The 20,880-nt window shown below is 47.2% G+C and overlaps 1 long non-coding RNA gene across 1 annotated transcript in view; it reads right to left on the reverse strand.

The window, feature by feature from the left end:
* LOC128083086 (uncharacterized) overlaps positions 1 to 20,880 on the reverse strand; it is a 62,685-nt gene that overhangs the window by 13,746 nt on the left and 28,059 nt on the right. The window contains exons 5-6 of the long non-coding RNA XR_008207955.1: positions 20,306 to 20,400; positions 4,107 to 4,316 (exon numbers count right to left, since the gene is read on the reverse strand). This is a non-coding gene — a long non-coding RNA (uncharacterized LOC128083086). The remainder of the gene's footprint in view (positions 1 to 4,106; positions 4,317 to 20,305; positions 20,401 to 20,880) is intronic.

Raw genomic sequence — 20,880 nt, forward strand, 5'->3', positions numbered from 1 at the left:
CCTTTTCTCATTCCAACAAATACGATCTGCTTATAAACTGCCAACCAGCACACACAGAGACATCCTGACAAGTCATCAATACCATCCATCTGCCTGTAAGAGCAGGAGAGAGCGATGCTGAACCCAACTGCAGAGTAACTTAATGGAATATGCTGAAGCTCTGTCAGCCCATCCATTCCCACAGCACTCTGTGGGCACTGCCTGGCCCAGCACAGCAGTGAGGCCACAGGATAACCCAGCCAAAGGGCAGAACATTTACAGTAACTATCATTTTCTCTCCCTTGCAGAAGAATGCACAAGGGATCATCGACACTTTCTTGCCCCCTCCTCTTTTCCTCTGCAAAACAACATTCTCTCCATGCTACTCCATAGCTTTTCTCCAGAAGCAACTGTAACTGCAAACACCCAGACAGATCTTACCCAAAAGTTTATGAGGAACAGCTCACAGACACCCTGAAAACTTCAGCATACTACCTAGAGTGCTGCTGATTATTATTACTTTTTAAATCTTGGTATAGTTCTGGGTAAGGATTTAATTGGGCATTATATTTCAAAGCCAGGGAGTAGGATCTATGCAAAGCACTGGCTAGTTTTTGCATTAATTGACCATCAAATCCTTCCCGTTTGCATCTGCATTCTATTATTAGAGAATGTAAAGCAGTTTACAGGGCTTTTAACCTCTTCAAGCAAACACTCTGTGCAAGCTATGCTGCTGCAGGGACCATACTAGCTTTATAGACTTCGTTTCTAATCCAAGGAGAGGGAAAAAACGGAGAAGAGACAGAGCAAAGGAATGATTTTTGATAGTAAATTCAGCTGGTGTAAATCAGCACAGCTCCATTACTGTAAGCCAGCAAAACATCAGCCATTTGATCTGCAATGAGGTCCTCATTCCCGTAAGACCGAAGTGGAACCAGACAAATCTCCATAGGCCACGTACCAGACTTCTCCACTAAACTCCCTTCTGTTGAGTGGAAAAGCCCTGATCAGACGCCAGGGAACTATCTGGTAAAGTCCTACCATGGCACCATGGCACACATTGTGTGAGCTCACAGTCACTGGGAGGAAAATCCGCTTTATCGAGGGACTCTGATGACTTCTGCAGCCACAAGGCTGCCCCAGAGCTCCCACTGTGATGGCTGCCAGAGGCAGAGCCACACTGCAGGATGGAAGCCTACAGGTTTCTAGTGTGCAAGGGAGATGCACAAAGAACAGATCAGTGCAGCACACATGGTGTGCACACACACTACCTTCCCTCCTGAAACTTGCAATCCACTAACAGAGGGGCTTGACAGCTGCACACCTGATCAACTGCTGCCCTGGTTCCACCTTAAGCACAGCAGAAGAGAAAACAGGTAGCTGTGTAGTCTCCTTAAGAAAAGTCATATGAAGGGAGAAGATGAAATCTATCCTCACCAGGCAGGACAACCACTGTTTGATCTCCTATCTCTGTGCAGCAGGATCAGAAGGAAAACCCCTCTCTCCGTTTGCTGCCTTTGTTCTCTTTGCACAGCAGTTCCAGCACCCCACAGCAGGCAGGATTCCCATTTTGCAAATCCCCACCTTATTTCTTCCTTTCACAGTAACCCAAAATGTCACTAAACTGAGACCAGGACAGAGATTATGAGCTTGCAAACAATGGTGTAAGAGCCAGCATAATTATCTTGTTCCTAAGCATTTGATAATGCTTCCAAGTATCTTGTACTTAGTTACTTTCTAAGGTCCTGAACGTCTGGCTCTCAGGCACTACAGTTTTATTGCTACAGAATGAGCCAGGAACCATTCAAAAGCTTTAAGAGGTCTTTTTAAATACTCAGAATGAATTTACAGTGTTGGCTGCCTGGCAAACGCAACAGGCATTTCAAGTGGAAAGGAACAACCCTTTATTGCATCTGCTGTTGGCATGTAGGGCACTGTGATTGCTAGCAATTCCTCAGCTCTATTGCACAGCATCCTGCAGGCTGGGCAAAGCCAAGGGCAGCCACAGGCTGGGAAGAAAAGGTCTAGGTGAAAGTAAAGCCTGGGTTTAAAACTGACTGGGAGATTTCATTGGAAGAATTCTGTAGAAGACAATCAAAAGCTCCAAGTGTCACAGAAATGCCTTGGTTCCAATTACCACCCAGTGAACCATAAGCTGGGCTCCACCAGCAGCACTTTCCCAGCTCTGTCAGCCCAGGACATGTCCCACCTGCCTTGCTGTGCCACCTCCCTGTAGGCTCATGGGGATTCAAGCAGCCAAGCCTGCCCCCCTGGGCATTCCAGAAATCAGGGGTTTTTTGCCAGACAGTGGAGTGGACTTCAGAATAGTGCTGAGATCCCTGAGCATCACTGCTGAGGACACAGAATCACAAAGGTAGAAGACCTCTGAGACCACTTGGTCCAACCACCCACCTACCACCAGTACTGCCCTCTAACCATGTCCCTAACAGAACACTGACCCTTTCCTTAAATACCTCCAGGGACGGTGACTCCACCACCATGGATCTGCAGATGTGGATGCTACAGGGAAGAGTTTCTCCGAACTCTCCTGCTCCATCTTTGCCAAGACAAATCCTGTAGAGCCTTCGCTGTTCCCATGGTCCCACTGCTCTGCTCTGCAGCTGCCAGCATTTCTCCCCCCAAAACCTGCAGGGTCACCCTGTCCCACTCCACAACAGGTCTCTTGACTGCACAACATCTTGACCTTGTCATTTCAAATGCAGAGCGTAGTGCAACTATATGAGGGTTCCTCCATTATCTTCTACCCTCCCCCATAGGGACTCTTTTCCCTATGAGGAGATGTGGGGCAGGGTCTCAGTTGCAGCCCCCTTTTCAAGATCCAGCTCCCATCTCCCATTCTAGGAGGGGCATTTCCTGCCTTGGTAGGATACTGTTGCTTTGGGGCCTTTCTCTGCCCATTCTGGGCTCAAGAAGGTCCATGAAAATAGTATCTCACCTCCACTGGCTGGTAAAGGCTGCTTAGGAAAATATTAAGATATATGTAAGAGCCAACTGCTCTGTCCTTCCCTGGCACAGCTTCCAGAAAACACAAGTTTCCTCGGGACACTAAAGGAAAGCAATTGGCAAAGAAAACGACAGCCAGGAAAACGTTTTCCAAAGACTGGACAGGATAATTTAAAGATGTTATTATTAATGATGGCCATAGCAGTGCTAGGAAGCTCAGTGCTTTTTCATACAAGGCTGAGAAAGGAAAAGGAACAAAACTAAGCATCGTCTATGAGCAGCATGGAGCTGTGGATACCAAACAAGATGAACAACCAAGCCAAACACTCCACCTGAATGAGCGAGCTAGTGTGGGTCCTACAGAGTTCAGGCTGGAGAGAACCCATGCTAATCCCACTGACCAGGGCAGAGGATATTAAACAGAGCTTTACCTGGTGTAGGGAACCTGCTTTGGCTGGGGGGTTGGACACGATGATCTCTGGAGGTCCCTTCCAACACCTACAATTCTGTGATTCTGTGATCTGTGATTTCCAAAGACCTTTTGGGAAGTAAGCCCAAACTCACTGCAATTAAATGAGCCAAGGAATTGCCCGGAGGCTGCAAGGATCCTTGTCTGCTCTCTGAGCCTCCTGAGAGCCACCAGAACTGCTGTCACCCACATCACAGCCCTATGTGCGCCTGTGCTTCTGCACACACTGCTGGACTTTAGCCTGGGATGCTTCCTGAGGATCACGCCGAGGCCAGCAAGCCAACCGGTCATTAATTCTCAGGAAGCACCCACCGCCTCATTGGTAATTACTTAAATAAACTTCCCTTTCATGGTGCCTGAGCCAAGGCCTTTCTTTCCGACACGTCCCAGTAAAGCTTTATTTAAGGTAAGATAAGACGAGGGCTACGCACGAGGGCTGCACCTGACTAAACACTCAGCCACGGGCGATGGCCGGATGGCTCCGGCAGGATTTCACCGCCTCGTGCTCCTCTCCCACAGCCAGCTCAGCCCCATCGAGCTCACAGCGAGCAGGGAAACGGCCCGTGTATGATTTCCCCTTCTATATGCAGCATATATCCTTCATGCAAATCTGTCTCATAAATCATTGCATCCCAGGTGCACTGTGGAGTCATTTGCTAGGAAAATACTGTTCCAACCGAAGGACCCAACATACCGCAGTGCTCTTTATGAAGGGTAATATCCAGGATGGGGGTGACTTGGAGGCCTGCCAGGCTCCGAAAATGATTCATCCCGCCTGACCTTAAATCTTGGGTTCTGACTATTGCAGCCATGTTTGCAGGCAGGAAGCGTCAATCACTGCGCGCTCATTTCCCAGCCGTGGTGACAGAGCCCTGGGGCCACACGAGAACCTCCACCTGAGAACCTGTGGGTTACAAACAACTCCATATAAACCAAAACGAGGTCTCCACAAACACCAACCCAACACGTCTTGTAGAGCCTCCTTTACACCTTTTGTTCTCTGCGACTTCACTATAAGCTGCAGCCCACGCTTTTCTCACTTGCATGGCTTTGAGAAGATTGTATTGGTCTCAGAGATTCAGACTTCAGATCCCAGTCCCGATGCTCCAAGAACGTCTCAGATTTTAAGTCCACAGCTCTGTCCACTGATACAGAATTCTACCCAGACAACAGCTTGCTACAGTTCCGAAAAGAACCCGCGCATCTCAAATTCTCAAATTTTCCCAGAGCGTTCAGTATGTGCCCAAATAACTTCTTTTCTATGTCAGCAATAAGATTTGCTAATCAGACCTTTGACCCTCTTCCACGCAGACCACTGAGATATTTTAAAGTAGCTCGTGAGCGCAGGACTCATTTTTCAGAGGGCAGCTTTAAGTTACCAAAGGAAAGATCCATTTAAATGCAACGTCTAATAGCTTTGTTGTGGCAATAGGGGATATCAAAGAGTCAAGGGAGGAATATTGTACTCAGCTGAGAATATGGACGAGCAGTCAGACACAAAAGCCTTTCTATGGCTCTGACAAAGAAACAATAAACTTAAGCTCTTGTAGAGCTTAGCTTAAGCCAAAGGGATAGAGAAAGAAAAAAAATGAAATGCGGAATTAAGATGCCCAGTCTATTGATATTAAGTACAGTAATGAGGTGACATGCAATACCATAAAAATTATTAAAGCTCATAAGAAAAAATAAAATAGAAAGACACGCGGGTCAGGGATTTTCAGTAATATCCTACAAATGGACATTTTAGACCACTTAGCACCACAAGTCCCCTAGGCTTTATCCATATTCAGCACTGCCAGCACCGTCGGGCACCAGCAGCAGACAGCAGGAGCTCAGCTCTCACTGTGCCTTGCCCCCAGAGCTGCCCTTGGGTGTTTTAACCCTGAGGACAGAGAGATGGTTGATCAGGATCGATCAGGAGCAGGGACAAATGGCAACACAGTGGTGCTCAACTGCAAGCACCTACAACTCGATGTGCTAGCAAGCGGCTCTCCTGCATACCACAAAAGGGATGGGGATGCCTCCTTCTCCCATGTGGTTGGCATGTGGCACCAGACAGGATTTCCATTCTCCAGTGTTTTCACTACTCTCAAAACCATGGACCAGTTGATGTCCACCATATATTCACAGCCAGTGTAAGCAAGCCCTGCTGCTCTGACAGCCCTTCTGTTGGGTGCAGGCAGACACACGAACGTCTGGCCCAGATGTCATGCAGGAGGGAGCAGATTTGCCCAAACACACACCAGGGACATTCAGCAAAATGCTTTGACCTCTGCCCTCCTGGAATGAAAACAGCCCCTCCAAACTACCAGAAAGGGGAAGAGAAAATTGTAAATGACTTAAAGTGGGATGGAAACCTCCGAGGTTGACGATCACAAGCTAATCTTCTTGTCACGGGAGCAGACTCACCAGGCAGAAGGGAATTCCTGCCTTTGACTGGCCTAATTAAAGGCATCGAACTCTGCACCCGCTATGGCTTGATGTGCCTTAATGCGATCTGACATTCGGCATACGCGAGGAACGCTGACACACACATACGGTTCTCATTGCTTGAAGGAGTTGGCATCCACAGTGTCCCAGCTGCAGCACGCTTCCCTGCCTCGTCCTGCTGTGGAGTGGCAAAGGGGGGATATCTGTGCATCCAGCCCCATCCAGCTCTCTCAATTCTGGGGGGCTAGACTTGATGCACGAGGTCCCACGTAGGGAGAGGACTCTGGTCCGACCCAGCAATGGAAGGTCATTCAGGTTTGGGATTCAGAGATTTTCTCATGTGAATTGCAAGTGGGAGGCTCTGGCTGTCTCTCTCCTGTGTAGGGACAGGAATAACGTGTTGCTGTGCCTTTAGAGCGCAGGATAGTTCCAAGCATGAAAGTACAGAAGACTGCAAAGATCTCATATCAGGATCTGTTGGAGCACAGAGGAGAACCACAAAAATGCTCCCAGGGATGGAACACCTTTCCTACAAGGACAGGCTGAGAGCTGGGACTGTGCAGCCCGGAGAAGGGAAGGCTCCAGGGGGACCTGTGAATGGCCTTTCCATATCTACATTTAGAGAGAAGGGGACGGACTCTTGGGCAGGGTCTGTCACAACAGGATAAGGGGAAATGGTTTCAGACTAAAAGAGGGGAGATTTAGACTGGACATAAGGAAAAAGTTGCCGACAGAGGTGGTGGAAACCCTGTCCCTGGAGACATTCAAGGTGAGGCTGGACAGGGTTCTGAGCACCTGATCAAGCTGTAGGTGTCCCTGTTCAGGGCAGAGGAGTTGGACCACATGGCTTTAAGGGTCCGTTCCAAATCAAACAATTCTATGATTCCAAAGTTCAGGATACAAGATGAACCTACTGGGTATCTGCACGCAGTGATGTGCATCACAGGCACTGTGTCCCTCACCTCCTGTTCCAGATCTGGCCTCTGCATCAGGGGATACATTGCAATGCTTGACATGCTCCAGAACAGCTGGACCAACCCTGAGAAGAAACCTTGCCTTAGGAATGGATGGGAAGGAGGCACAGGAGGGCAGCTGGCGGCAGGTGGTTCTGTGCTACAGGAGCACCTGGCACTGAAGACCCATGTTGAGACTCAGACCCTGAAAAACAATAAAGCTTCTCAACGGCACTGTAAGAAACTAACTTTCCTCTTCAGTTACTGTGTAAAAGATTAGAGTCCCGCAGTACTATTACTTGTGCTGCAAGAACAAACGTTGGTCTGCTAAGTCACACGGCAGCAGGCTGTGTGTTTACATCCGAAGGTCCCAAGTTCATTTCCAGTTAATGATCCATAAGAGAGACTGCAACATTTCTCACAGGAAGACTGCTTGGAAGCTACAGATAGGCTGCTTGGGCTGGAGTAGAAACAAAGCAGTGAAATACTTGTCATGAACTATAAATCAGAAATCAGCGATGCTCTACAGGAGCAGTAACGTTTGATGCATGCTTGTACCAAGAGCCAGTCAGTAAAAGCTCCTTCAGAGTGAAAAGAAATATAGAGATGGTGAATTCAGTGCGACTGAAATGCAGAACATGTTCAAATTCATATTTAATAAAGCAATTATTGTTTATTATTGAAGTACCAATTGATTATTAAAAACACATTTATTGAGGCTGGACCACAAGGTAACAGATACGTACCTCTGGCATAGTTGCGAAACCTCAGTAAATAGTGATTATTAGAAACACATTTATTGAGGCCTAACGATACCATAAGATGTGTATCAGTTACAGAGCTCTTAAAACCTGATCAGTGCGTTCTTAAGCCGTATTTACTGAGGGTTTATAGCAGCAGCAGAGCTACATGTCTTCATTTAGGGTTGCTAAGCCACACGGAATATCATCTTAATGCTCATTTGATACTTGATTAGGTCACATTTACAAGGAAAAGGCTACATCAACCAATGGGAATGAGGAAAAAAAGAAATCGCTTTCCTGCTGCCAAAAACACAGATCTGGGCGACTATTTGACCTGTTGTCAAATCTTTTGCTAATCGCTGAGCACCAGATTGGCTGCAGCAAATGGACCATGGGTGAGCTGAGGATACGGCTGTGCAATGCTTCCACCCCAGTGCCTGGAGCTGAGCAGAGCAGGAGCCTTATAACCAGCCCTGAGCTCAAGCCTCCATCAGGTACTGATCAACCTGCACTCAATAAACCTCTGTTCTCCCCAAGGAACTTCACTGGGTCCCTCTATTTTGGCACCGCCACTGAAAACGGACTGTCACTAAAACTGCACTGATGTTGAAATAAAACAGAGGTTGAATGCTGCCCAGAAGGAGGGAGCTAAGCAGCAGAGGGGACTGAAACTGGAGTGACCTGAGAAGGAAAATATCCACCAGTGACAAGACCTGAAAGCATGCAGACAGCAAAGCCTTCCACCGTCAGTGAGCATCGTGCCCAACCAGCACAGTTCTTAAAGACCTTGGGATACATCATCTGGGGCACTGGGAGGAAGGGCCACTTGATCAGTGACACTGCACTGATCTACAACAGCTGGAGTTTGGCTCTGCCACTGCCAGGGTGAGGGAAGACACATGTCAGCCAGTGCTGCAGAACATTCAATGCCCCGTCCTTGGACGTGTTTAAGGCTAGGTTGGACGGGGTCCTGGGCAACCTGATCTAAATGTGTATGTTTGGTGGCCCTGCTAGGCAGGGGGTTGGAACTACATGATCCTTGAGGTCCTTTCCAACCCGGGTGATTCTGTGATCTGTGATTCAGCTTTGGAGCTACTTGCCCAGAAAGGTGGCGGAGCCCCTTCCTTGGAGATACTCAAGGTCAGGCTGGACAGGGCTCTGAGCACCTGATGGAGCTGTAGCTGCCCCCTGTTCATCGCAAGGGAGTTGGACTAGATGATTTTTAAGGGTCCCTTCAACTCAAACCATTCTGTGATTCTACTTTCTGCTTCCTGAGTATTTCCCAGAACTCACCAGGCGGATCCCCACCCGCCATCCCTCACCTCCAGCCCCACAGTACCTGCAACCCACTCTGCCATCTCCATCCCATACACAAAGGGCATCCCTACAGCACAGCTTCTAGGGACATCCCTGCACCAGTTGAGCCTTCCCCATGCCTTGGGATGAATACATGAGATCAGCTCCAAAGGACACAGTGAGCCAAACAAAGAGGCAGGATGGAAACCACGGCGAAAGCAAGGATTTTGCCCAGATCATGCAGAACGGTTGAGGAAAAGCCCAGGGGAGAAGGGAAGTCTGCTCCTTTTCTTTCGCCATGCCTCAGACCTCCCTGCCTCCCCTGCAGAGGAGGAGGGGAGAACAGAGCAGAGATTACCAAAGAACTCCCCTAGCTCCAGTCTACACTGTTCAAATTTATATATTCCACTACAGGTGACATCATGATTGCTGGAGTCTGACAGGTGATGCTGTAAAATGCATGAAACCATAAAAATTTCAACAGCAGCAAGCTCCATTGCTGCTACATCTGACAGCACTTAGCTGCCCAGCTAACACAAATATTATAAAAGCACTCGGGAAAGAAATCCAACCTGCCTGACCTCAGTTTTGGACTAATAAACAGTACAGCATGACCAGATTTCACCCACATATAATAAACAGAGGGCTTCCAAAGAAACCAAAGCAGGGTGTTGGTAGGTGTAAAGAACTAAGGAAAGGGATGAGTTAAAAGCGGGCGAAGTTATTGCTGAATGCAGAGGGCTCAGCTCCCAGCCTGGGCTGCCCCTCTGTCTCTGCTAAGAGGACATGTCCTAGATCTGCTCAACCACAGCTGCAAAGATATGTTCACTGCTGTTACACAGCCACACCAAGATGGGTAATTCCCTAAAGTAATGCTCATCTCTGCTCTCTACGGTGAAATAATGTGCAGCCTTGTATCAGAAAGCTGGACAGTAGATGAAATCCAAAGAAATTACTGCCCTTTATTACACACAGTGCTAACCCATACAAGTGCAAAGACCCGCTTCTATTTCTTTCTGTCATGAGGTCCCTTTGGTCTCCCTGGGGCAGGAGAGCACCTTGCCTGATGGAGGGAAGGAGGATGCCCTGCAGGCAGCAGCCTCCCCAAAACCACTGAGATGAGACAGGCAGCCACAGGCTCGAAATGGTGCTCACTTTCTCCAAGGGAACTGGTTTCCATGGGTCTCCTTGGGGTTCATCACACAGACAGGCAGAAGGAACCTGTCACCTTCTGCACGCTGTTCTGAGATGGGCAAACCCAAAGGTCCGTGTACACAGAATATGGGAAAGGGATGTTTTCTTGAGAGGTGTTAAGGCCAACTAAACAACATACAACTTTGGAAGTATTTCCAACTGGCCACCCCAAAGGCTTTATGACTGGAGGTGGGATCCCTGGAAACCATTGCTGGGATGTTCCAGCTGTCCTCAGCCACCTCTCGGGTCCCATTTCCAACCCACCCCACAGCCAGGCACCAGCTGCTGCTACCCATGCACAGCAAAACCATGATCACGGTCCCAGCATCCAAAGCCACCAGCGGCTGTGCCCAGAAAACAAGTGGGCAACCCAACCCAGCAGATCCATCAGTGCCAAAGCGCACCTGCAGGCTGATTCACGGTTAGATCACAGTGACAGGCAAGCAGCAGAAGTTGCTATAAATACCAACGCAGCTCTATTAAGTCCCCCTTCATTCACACGACTGGAGAGCTGTCATTGAGCTGCTTGCTTTCAGGATGCACACAGGAGAGGCATGAGCCGAGCAGCAGGCACCCACTCCTGGGGCTGGGGCTGCTCCCAGGCAGAACAAACAGCATCACAATCCCTTTGTTGCCCATACAGTTATTGCAACTGGCAACCTCAGCCAAACTCCTAAGAATGGTTTTAATTATTAAAACTAGGCGTATTTAAATGCCAATTTTCAACCAAGGATGGCACTGCAAAATTGAATGCAGTACTTTTAATCACAGGTTTCAAGAAGCACTTCAGCGGGAAGTGTATGGTTATTTGTTCACAAAATCATTGCTGCTTTTCCACCACTACAGATTTCCTCTTTCTATTGAAGTTACTGTTAATAAACATGGCTGATTTTTGAAACTTTTACAGTTCCTGGAAAAATACACATATTGAAAAAATGAAAAGCATGTCCACTGGACCGAGTTTAAATCTTTTTCACATAAATGGTTCCTTATTTTGCAGTCAGATTTATCCGAATTAAGCTCAAACGATGGAAAGGTGATGGATGCAAGCAGTGATTAGAAGCACCCAACAAAGACCCACATTTGAGAGGACCTCCTCAGCGAGGAACATCACTGTAACAAGGGACAGCACAAACTGCAACCAGGTGGGACTTCATTTCTCCTGCTCCTCTAAATCTCCAGCTACAAAAGCCCCCAGCCACACATTTGAGCCCCCCATCGAGCTGTAGGTGACCCCATCCATTGCAGGGCAGTTGGAATAGAAGGCCTTAAGGAGTCCCTTTCCAACTCAATTGATTCTATGATTCTATTTTTACCAATAGAAGCAGACATTACAATAATTCCAGTGTGGTCTTTGCAGTCATCTTTATGCAGAGCAGAACGATATTCAGACACCTCATTTCAGCTAAAATAAAAGTGATGCCCATGGGAAGTTTCTATCTAATCTCACCTTGGATCTCATCCCACATCTCCCTGCAAAACGCAGCAGAAAACACCAATGGGACTTCCAGAGTGGCGTCAACTTCAATTCCTCCTTGGGCAGCATGATGGCTCAGCTCCTCTAATTAACATGAGGCCGTTATCAGGAAACGAGCTCTCCCTGCCTCACTCAGGAGAGCAGCTCTGCATCGAGCGCTCCCACCTCCCGCAGCTGTTCTTTTTCTGGATAATTTCCCCACCAAGACTCCAGACCAAAGGGAGCAGAAGCAGCTGCCCCAGCGGATGGAGCAGCACTAACAGAGCCCCAGTTAATTCCTATCGAGCCAGGAGATGGCACTCCACATCGTGCAGAGCAGCGCTGGGCTCTGCAGCCCCCAGCACCTCCCTTCTGCGCCTGGCGAAGTTCCTTGCACCATCAGCACCTATACGAGCTGCAGGGCTGCACAGGACGCCCAGAGCCACCCACCCATTTGTCACCACTGCAGCACCTGCAGCACTCCTTGGGCACCAGCTGGCTGCCAGCGGCTCTGCTTTGCAACCCAAGAGTCTCTTTACTGCAATTCCCCACTTTTTATGGAATAGGCAAAAAAACGTAATAATAACCGATCATAAAAAATCAAACTCGTTTACCTTTCAGGAGGCAGCTCAGCACAGACTATTACAGGGTAATTTGGTACATCATAAAGTTTCCTATTAGAAAAGAAAATAGGGCTGCTTGCATGGGCTGCCAATTGGAAATAAAATAGTAGTGGGGTCGTGATCATTAGCACTGCTTTTTCTGTTAGGCTTGCTTTCCATCAGGGTGGGAAGAGAAGGGAGATGGAGACTAGCTACAAGCAGATGAGAGAGGTCTGGCAGACTGGAGAGGTGAACAGGAGGCTCTGAATTTAGAAGGGATCTCTTCCTGCACCCATTGCATCTACAGCAGTAGCAACACTGCTATGAGTGAGGCAGGATGAGTTCCTGGGAGCATCGCTGTGTTATTCAGGATCAGCACTTTTTTCTTCCCTTCCCCTGCCCCTTCCCCTTTCCCTTTCCTTTCCCCTTCCTCTTTTCCATTTCCTTTCATTTTTTTGCAAAAAAAAATAATGAAATTGAGATTAAAAAAACAGGCCTGCTAAGACCAAGCTGGCCTCTCACTGTGACTGCTCACTGCCATGGACAAAGGCCCAAAGTGCTGCATTTGTGTGCACTTCCCAGCACATTCCCCTTTGCTGCAGGCAAACTCTGGCACTGATTCTGTGCCTCCTATGCCCAACTATTTCCCCAGTTCCTAGTTGCACTCAGGCAATGCAAAGCACCCAGCAAAATCCAGCCTCTTGCCAGCTGCATTACAAAGCAGAAAGAAGTACCCTGGGTCTGTGGGGCAAAGCATGAAGTGATGTGACCAAGGCCCCACAGGGAAGCAGAGGCAGAGGCAGGGAGAGTGTGTGGGCTCAGGATTGCACTCCAGGATCCATGACATCCACCCACTGACATCAAGAAGAAACCATTGCATGAAGATCCAGGGATGTCAGATTAGAGTTTGGAGCACAGAGATCACAAAGGGCTTCACCACAACTACACTGTTCACACTGGGACACAGAAAAATGCCCCTCGTGCCAACAATACCTACGGTCCAAAGCCCCAGCTTCCCACCACACTTGCCCCCCACTGCCTTTGCAAACCTCATGAGATGACTGCAGGAGCGAGGTGCCAGGAGGAGAGCCATACAAAACCATTCATCTCACAGCCACCCTGGTCCCAAAGCAGGCTCTGACAGATCTGCTCCCAGATACCAGCTGGGTGCGACGCTCACATGGGCTGATCTGTTGATGCTAAAGCCACGAAGGTCAGCAGAGAGGCTGAGCGCTGAGGTGAGTGTTTGATTAAATGAGGTTGGTGAGGGGTTTGGAGGGATCTGTTGGAGATGGAAGTGAAAGCTTTATGGAGTGCTGGTGGGTGCTCCTGACAGCGCTGGAAACGACAAGGATTTGACATGGTTCTTCCCCTGCCATCTGACTTCCAGGCTCCAAAGGCACTGGGTGACTGATGAAACTCTGCTATGCAACGTTTTTGGCTTTAGACTCCACTTTATCACAATGAGCCATGAGCCTCGTTCCGTGCAAAGGGCTGCTCACGTTTACTCTAACATCCTCCTAAAAGACTTTGCTGTCACCCCCACCCACTCAACCCCTGCAGATCTGATAGCCCCTAACTGAGTTATTAGCCAACAGGTACAACGTGATGCAACTCTCAGTCGTGGTCATTTTTTATTACTAGGACTCATTCCTTCAACATTTTCTTTGCCTTCTGTCCTTCTTCAATTTTGGCTTTTCCTATTAATTAAAAAGGCAAGTTTCAATAGCTCGAGATTGAATTATAGGGCTTGTTTAGAGCAGGAGGAATGATCAGAGCAAAGGGTAGAAGCTATATATGTAATATATACATATACTTACGATACAGAATTTTGCTTCCAGACGTTTGGAACAAATTAAATAGAGGATCAAATTAACTAGTGATTGAATTAAGTGGAAAGCATCTCATTACCTAAAAGACGGAAACATGTGTCACTTTAAAACAGCTAAAAATAAAGCAAGAATGGGTCGAAATGAAAAGCAGGAACCTTGCAAATGTCAGCCAAATCTGGGCTCTGTTGAGCCCTCCAAATGTGAAGGCTGTAAATAAGGTGGGTTTTGCTGCATAGTGGGAACTGCTGGGAAATGATGAGCTTGGGAAACAGATGTTGCAAAAATGAACTGCTGCACATCGCATTTCATATGCTGGCAATCAAAGGAACACGTGCAGGGTGGAAAGGGTCTCATCTGCAGATCACAGCTTAGCAGGAAGGGTTTGGAATGCCTAGGACATCACCTTCACCCACAGGGAGATACCCTGGGCTTCAGATCTGTTACACGGCTGAAAACAGAGTAACTCTGCTTGTTCTGTCAAGTGGATTAACAGTTCACCGTCAGTCAATGTCTGCAATTTGCTCTTGCAACTCACCACCCAGAGAGTTATTCAATCCGACTGAATTCCAAGTATTTTGCAGAGAGGACCAAGCCTGGTGATACGTTTGCATCACTTTAACCCAAAATGAAGACATCCCGTGGCTGTCCTAATTCAGCACCTTTGTTCAAGGGCTCTCTCCTCTGGTTTCCTGACACTCAATTTCCCCTGAAACCAGAGAAAGACTCAGAGCCTTTTGTTTCATCGCGAGAGAAGTGAGATCGCTTCACGTGTTTCTCCCCTCCTGTGACACTGATGCTCATCTTCCTTCCTGCTCATCTGGACTTTGCCAATTCCAGCTACTTGCCTTCTCCTCCCCACACAACATTTCACTTAGCACTGCGCCAGATGGAAACCGTACTGACCTGTCCCTGTGAGCAGGAAATCAGGTTTTCACTCCACCTAACTCCAGTCCCGGACCCAGTATGACGAACCAGGCTTCAGCCCTCTCCCATCTAACGCCGTATTTCTTCCTTTTGTTCCTCTTACATCACATTGTGACAAATGCGAGTGGAAGTTTTCCAAGACAAATAACCTTATCTTTGCAGAACCCTACGGCACCCCATGGCAACTCATTATTTTTCAATTAAATTTACTGTTCATTGGCAGTTGCTCTGCTTTAATTTTCTGCCATTTGTTTACTGAAGAACGAAACGCATAACACAAAGCCCTATAAAAGTCAGACTAAGTTAATTAAATGTGAAACTGGGAAAGCCTAACTTTGCCTCCAGAGCAGTTTTATCATAAGATCTCCTTAAAAATGTCGCTTTTTGCAGGGATTTATTTAGACATATGCAACCACTATTAATTAAACATGCGGTCCCTCCGCAACTCTCTCCAAAAGACACTTAGCAGCATTTTGTAACCACTGACTGCAGAAATAAGAGTTTGCACGACTCACAAAGCCAGATCAGGAACATATTTCTCAGTCAGTCCCATATCTTCAGCCCCCTTCCTTACATGATTCTGAAGGAGCCTATAAACAGGAGGAGGAACGGCTGTTTACGAGGGTGGATGGTGATAGGACAAGGAGAATGGTTTTAAAGTGAGACAGGGGAGGTTTAGGTTGGATATGAGGAGGAAGTTTTTCACCCAGAGGGTGGTGAGGCACTGGCACAGGTTGCCCAAGGAGGCTGTGGATGCCCCATCCCTGCAGGCATTCAAGGCCAGGCTGGATGTGGCTCTGGGCAGCCTGGGCTGCTGGTTGGCGACCTGCACACAGCAGGGGGTTGGATTCAGATAAGCATTGTGCTCCTTTTCAACCCAGGCCATTCTATGATTCAGCCATGGTAAGTACCACCTCTGTTTGTAGCTGCAGCCTCTGCAATTTCCTTAGGTAAGTCACCACACTTTAGATTGAAAGCTGGGTGCAATGTATTCATAAAATCATAGAATGGCTTGGGTTGGAAGGCACCTCAAATCACCTATTTCCTACCTCCCTGTGTCAGGGTTGCTGACTGCTAGATTTCCAAGCTATTAGTTCAATTTGACAGGTCACAAATAGATCTTCAGTGCTAAAAGATTCCAAAGTTGGAACTTGAAGCTGTCTTCCTGAGGAGGAAAGGAAGAGCACAATCTTGTCAAACACACAAATTGGAAACAACATGAATAATTAACGGATGATTACGGCGTTGAAAGAAGTTGTCATCTAGGCACCCAAAAGCTAGTCTGAACAACACTGAAGTCAAGGCTTTGGTATTTTGTTGAGACATACTGCTTCAAAAAGGAGATGTTCTGATCACACCTCTGAAGTGCCCGTATTTGGTCCATACTCTTATTGAAGGAATTAGCAACCCTGACTGCATGCAAGGAAGGTTTCTCACAGTACCAAGAACCTGAAGACATCCTGGGCAGCCCAGGGGATGCCAGGTGCTGTCTGCTCTCATTTTGAGTGGGTAAAGGCAGGTGAAGGCCTGCAGGGCAGCATGGAGACGCTAGACAGAAAATACCAAATGCATCAGTGTGTGCTTGATCTCCCTGCTACTGATCTCCTGGGAAGCAAAAAGCGGTGCTGAGATGGCAGCACCTTGAGGCAGGTGCAAGTGAAAGGCAGTGCGACGGTGTTGAGGTGAGCTTTACATCTTGGGCAAGGTGAGAGAAGCACAGTGTCAGCAGCTAATAAGTTTATAAAGGGGTTTCTTCCTCAAGCCAAATGCAGCCCAGATTTATAACTCCCCCACACCACTCTGAACTTTCCGACACTCCTCTTGAAACATTTCATTATTGCTCCATTACTGTCATGTTCTCTTAAGGACCTGGAGGGGGGAGAAGGTCTCCATTTGGAGACCAGATGCCATTTCTATAGATATTCACTAAACTGCCCAGTGCAATAAATCATCCATTCACCCATTGGAAACAGGCTTGGAGGATATCATAAGGTGTTTTTTTTAAAAAAAAGAAAAAAGTGAAAACTGTGACATGCCCTATGTGTAACAGAAACTATCCAGAAACAAAGATGTTGAATTGGTAGCAGGGCACCTTCTGCTGTTTGCAGCCAGACTGCCTATCTGACATGGAGAAAGCACAGCAGAAATCCTCAATAGCCTCCACACTATCTGCAGATGCACACCAAGACTCACGGCTATCTGCACAGCATCACAAATCCTGGCCAAAACAGGTCTGTAGCAACAGTTTGTAGCAGCTTCTCCCAGACACCCCTGGTTGGACTAACCCCAGAATGAGACTGGCACATCGGGGAGGACCAGTATGGAAGCACGATGCTCAGCCCACCCTCCAGGACACACCACCCAAGCTGAGCTCTGGAAAGCAAGTAACCAAGTATTTTCCAGACTTCAAAGCTGATTTGACCTCTTCTTCCTACGGCCAGAGCAGACCAGACTTCAGGCAGAATAACAAGCACTAAGCCCTCTCCAGTACTGATGTCCTGCACTCAGTATCCTTAACCAGAAGACCAGGTTCGAGGATCCCACTGAGCTTAAAACCCACTCTCAAGTTACATCTTAGAATGCATATATCAACTGACAGCTCTCTTCCATTCTCTGGACAGACACTTCTACAGCATATTACCATCCAAAATGTTCATACCGCTTTGATACTTGTAACATGTCTCCATTTCTACATATGGAAACCACATTATATATTCCAGATGGAAATTCATACTTTATTCCAGAGAAGGAAACGAGAGCTATTTCATAGTAGATGCATAATTTGTTGTGTGAATATGAAATACGTGACTGCCTCACATGTTATGTTGCGAGCTAATCATAAAAAAACATAATGAAAAAGGTCCCATCTGTCTCTAAATCCTATAATCCAACTGTTCTCAGCTAACTCCAGCTCTGGCAGTACCTGGTATACATACAGCAAGGAGAGTTTTCTGTGCCAGAGAAATACTGGAAACCAGAGGAGCATGTAAAAAGCTGAAGTTTCATCTGAGGCAGCCTTAGAGAGAGGGGACACCTTACGACACCTCTTCAGCTGGCTGAACTCATTCCCCAACTCTTCAAATCGTTCTTGACCTGCCTTTTTATCCGGGCTACCCTGTAATTATCTTCTTAACATAATTTCCTAGCATTTCCCCTAAGAGTCTTAATGGGATCACTGGGAAAGATCCAGCTACACATTTGAAAGTGTGAGGGCAGAGTGCTGTCCCCAGAAGACCATGGGAATACTGCTGCTCATGTCGTCAGGCTTGTGATTGCTAACTGGAGTTTGCTGGCAGCTGAAGCAGATCTGCAGTGCTGAGTGCTAAGCAGGTGGGTCTGCCCTGCTCTGCTTCTAACGCTGCAGTTTCATTTATCCACAGCCAAATTCCTGAGTTTGATCTTACAGTTTTACTGCAGTATCACCCAAGAAGCTGCTCCCCTGGCACCTCATGGACCACTCTGAGGTCTGGCTTGGACCTAACATTGGACAAGGGGCATAAATGGGATGGTTACAGGCTCTCTGTGTCCTGGAATCAGGGGGTGCCAAATCTTTTGACACACAGCAGCTTTCACTCCTCTCCATTAACTTCAGGGACTCCCTCCCCTTTGCTCACCCCCTGCACCACCAAGAATCCTGCCCTACAGCAGTGTGGCTACACTCATCCATCCATGGAGAAGATGCATCCCTCTTAGAGCTGAGCTGTGGCAGCAAATCCATGCAATGATGGTGGAACTCCACAGTTACATCACTGCTTCTCCATGCCCAGGACACAAGGATTTCAATGCCAGATGGAACAGCTCACTATAAAAGAGCCTTTTTTTTTTTTTTTTCCTAATCTCTAACAAAGTATTTCCAAACAAGAGCCCTTTTATTGTTATGCCACTTTCAAGTCATGATGAAGTTCTTAAACATCTGGGCCCGGGCCATTGCCTTTTGAATGTAACCAGTCCATCAGCAATTGCATTTCATCAGTATGAGTTCTGTCTGTCTTTCCCCAGGCCTGCACTCCATTCCCCACTCAAAATAGGCCTGATTTATCATCACTCCTCCCCTTCCCCCCGGTCTCTTTTCCTATCTTTCACAAGTCTGGCAGAAATGGCATGGCAGAGCCCTCTCCCCTGTGGGCTCCTCATGCTGAGGAAACACAAGGAGGACATTAGCAGGGAATTTGTTAAACGCATCTCCTAGGAGAACATGGGAAGCAGACCCTGTTATGCAGAAGGGCAAAAGAAACACAACCAAAAAAAAGGAAAAAAAAGCTCTGTCTACCACCACCAAACAATCTCCAACAGTCCTAACCAAATGAATCCGGATGGAAAATTCCCTCTTGATCCCATATGTGGGGACTGAGCGCAGTGCTTGGGCATTTACAAGGACGTGATGCCAACAGGTCTGAAGGGAGCTGCTCACCTCCTGCTGTGCTGGAGGCCCCAGCAAGAGCTTCCCTAGCCAAGCAGAAAAAAAAAAAGCAATAATAAATTATGCTTTTTTGTATAAATAGGGTTAAAAATTGATCCAATCTCTTTTCAAAAATGTTGGGGATATCAACAGATTGGATATGCAAGGACTCAAAAAAAGCTTTTTCAGGTCCTAGGCATTGCTGTTTTGTTACATAATCCCTTCCATAAATCTATCAGATTGCATCTTAAAACAACTCCCCAAGCCCATCCAAAGGCAGCTTGACCCTTCCAGTCACAGCAATTCCCTGAGAATTCCTGCCAACAAGGATGTCTGCAATACTTCTCAGGTTCTGTTCCCTCTAAGTTGTAGATCCAAGATGGAACCTTCTCAGGTTTCCATCCTTCCACGTTGTAGATCCAGACTGTCCCCACCAGACAGCAGCCCCTTCCCTCACCTCTCTTCATCCAAAGAGAAAAAGCGCCTGCCCAGGCAGTAAGACAGCCAAGACCAGGGAATCGCAGAATCACAGAACTGATTAGGCTGAAGGGGACCTTAAAGATCACCTTGTCCCAATCCCCTGCCATGGAGCAAGATCTAGATCACCCCTTGGCCATGCTAATATCTCTCCACCATTGAGGGTGATGACATTCTACCTTAGATACCACAGTTTGGTCCCCAAGTTTAATGGGATGAACCCCTGGCAGAGTGTCTCAGGCTACAGATTAAACCTGCTTACAGGAATACACAACAGCAGTTGCCTGAATTAAGATAATTTTGCTGGCTTGAGTCCACTTAACTAAAGAATGTACATCAGTGTAACCTAACTTCTCCTCAACTTCTCCCCAACACCTTTGTCCAAACTGTCTTTCACAAGCACAGCACTTACACCATCATTTAGAGGGTTGCATGTTAATAGTTGTTCAAGACATCCAGTCTATTGCAACCAACTAAAGACAGAGATATATTTCAGCAAGTTTTGATCCCATAGGATTCTTCTTTAGTTACAAACTATGCTGATGTTTTAATCAAGAGGTCAATGCATTACTGAATTAGAAACTAACCTGTAGGTGTCGTGACCAACCAGATGACATAGAGATGTTTCTGACAGGATCTGCCTTCCATCACACCACAGACTGAAACCAGTGAATTTTGCTGTCTGTTGAGAGAAAGGCAAATTAGCAATGATGTTAATTCACACCTGTCACAGCTCCTGTGGATGTCCCCACACCCTCAGAACATGCCCACTGCATGCCCATTTCATCTGGAAATCTTCCCAGATTAGGACGTTTCCAAGTGCCTGCTTACTGCTGACAGCAAAAATCATATAAGGGAATACCCCAAAGAATAGGTAACATGGAAAGGGTAGCATGGAAAGGAAGGGAAAAGGGGCTGTGGTGAAAGTGCACGACTGGCCTAATCTATCATGTACATTTGGTCACCCCTGATCTTCAGTTTGTTTTGGTTTTTATTTCAGCTTCTGAGCTCCTCAGGAGAACAGCCACTGACTTCTATGTGTTTTCCAATCTCACCTCAGCAGCACCAAACAAAATGCTTGCACAGGTGGGATTTACTTCTGCCTTGGTCACCTCTTCTCTTGATTTGGTTGTAAATCCCTTCTGGATCCTTTATAACACAA

Source organism: Tympanuchus pallidicinctus, unplaced genomic scaffold, assembly GCF_026119805.1.
Source record: "Tympanuchus pallidicinctus isolate F22 unplaced genomic scaffold, pur_lepc_1.0 scaffold23, whole genome shotgun sequence".
NCBI lineage: Eukaryota > Metazoa > Chordata > Aves > Galliformes > Phasianidae > Tympanuchus > Tympanuchus pallidicinctus.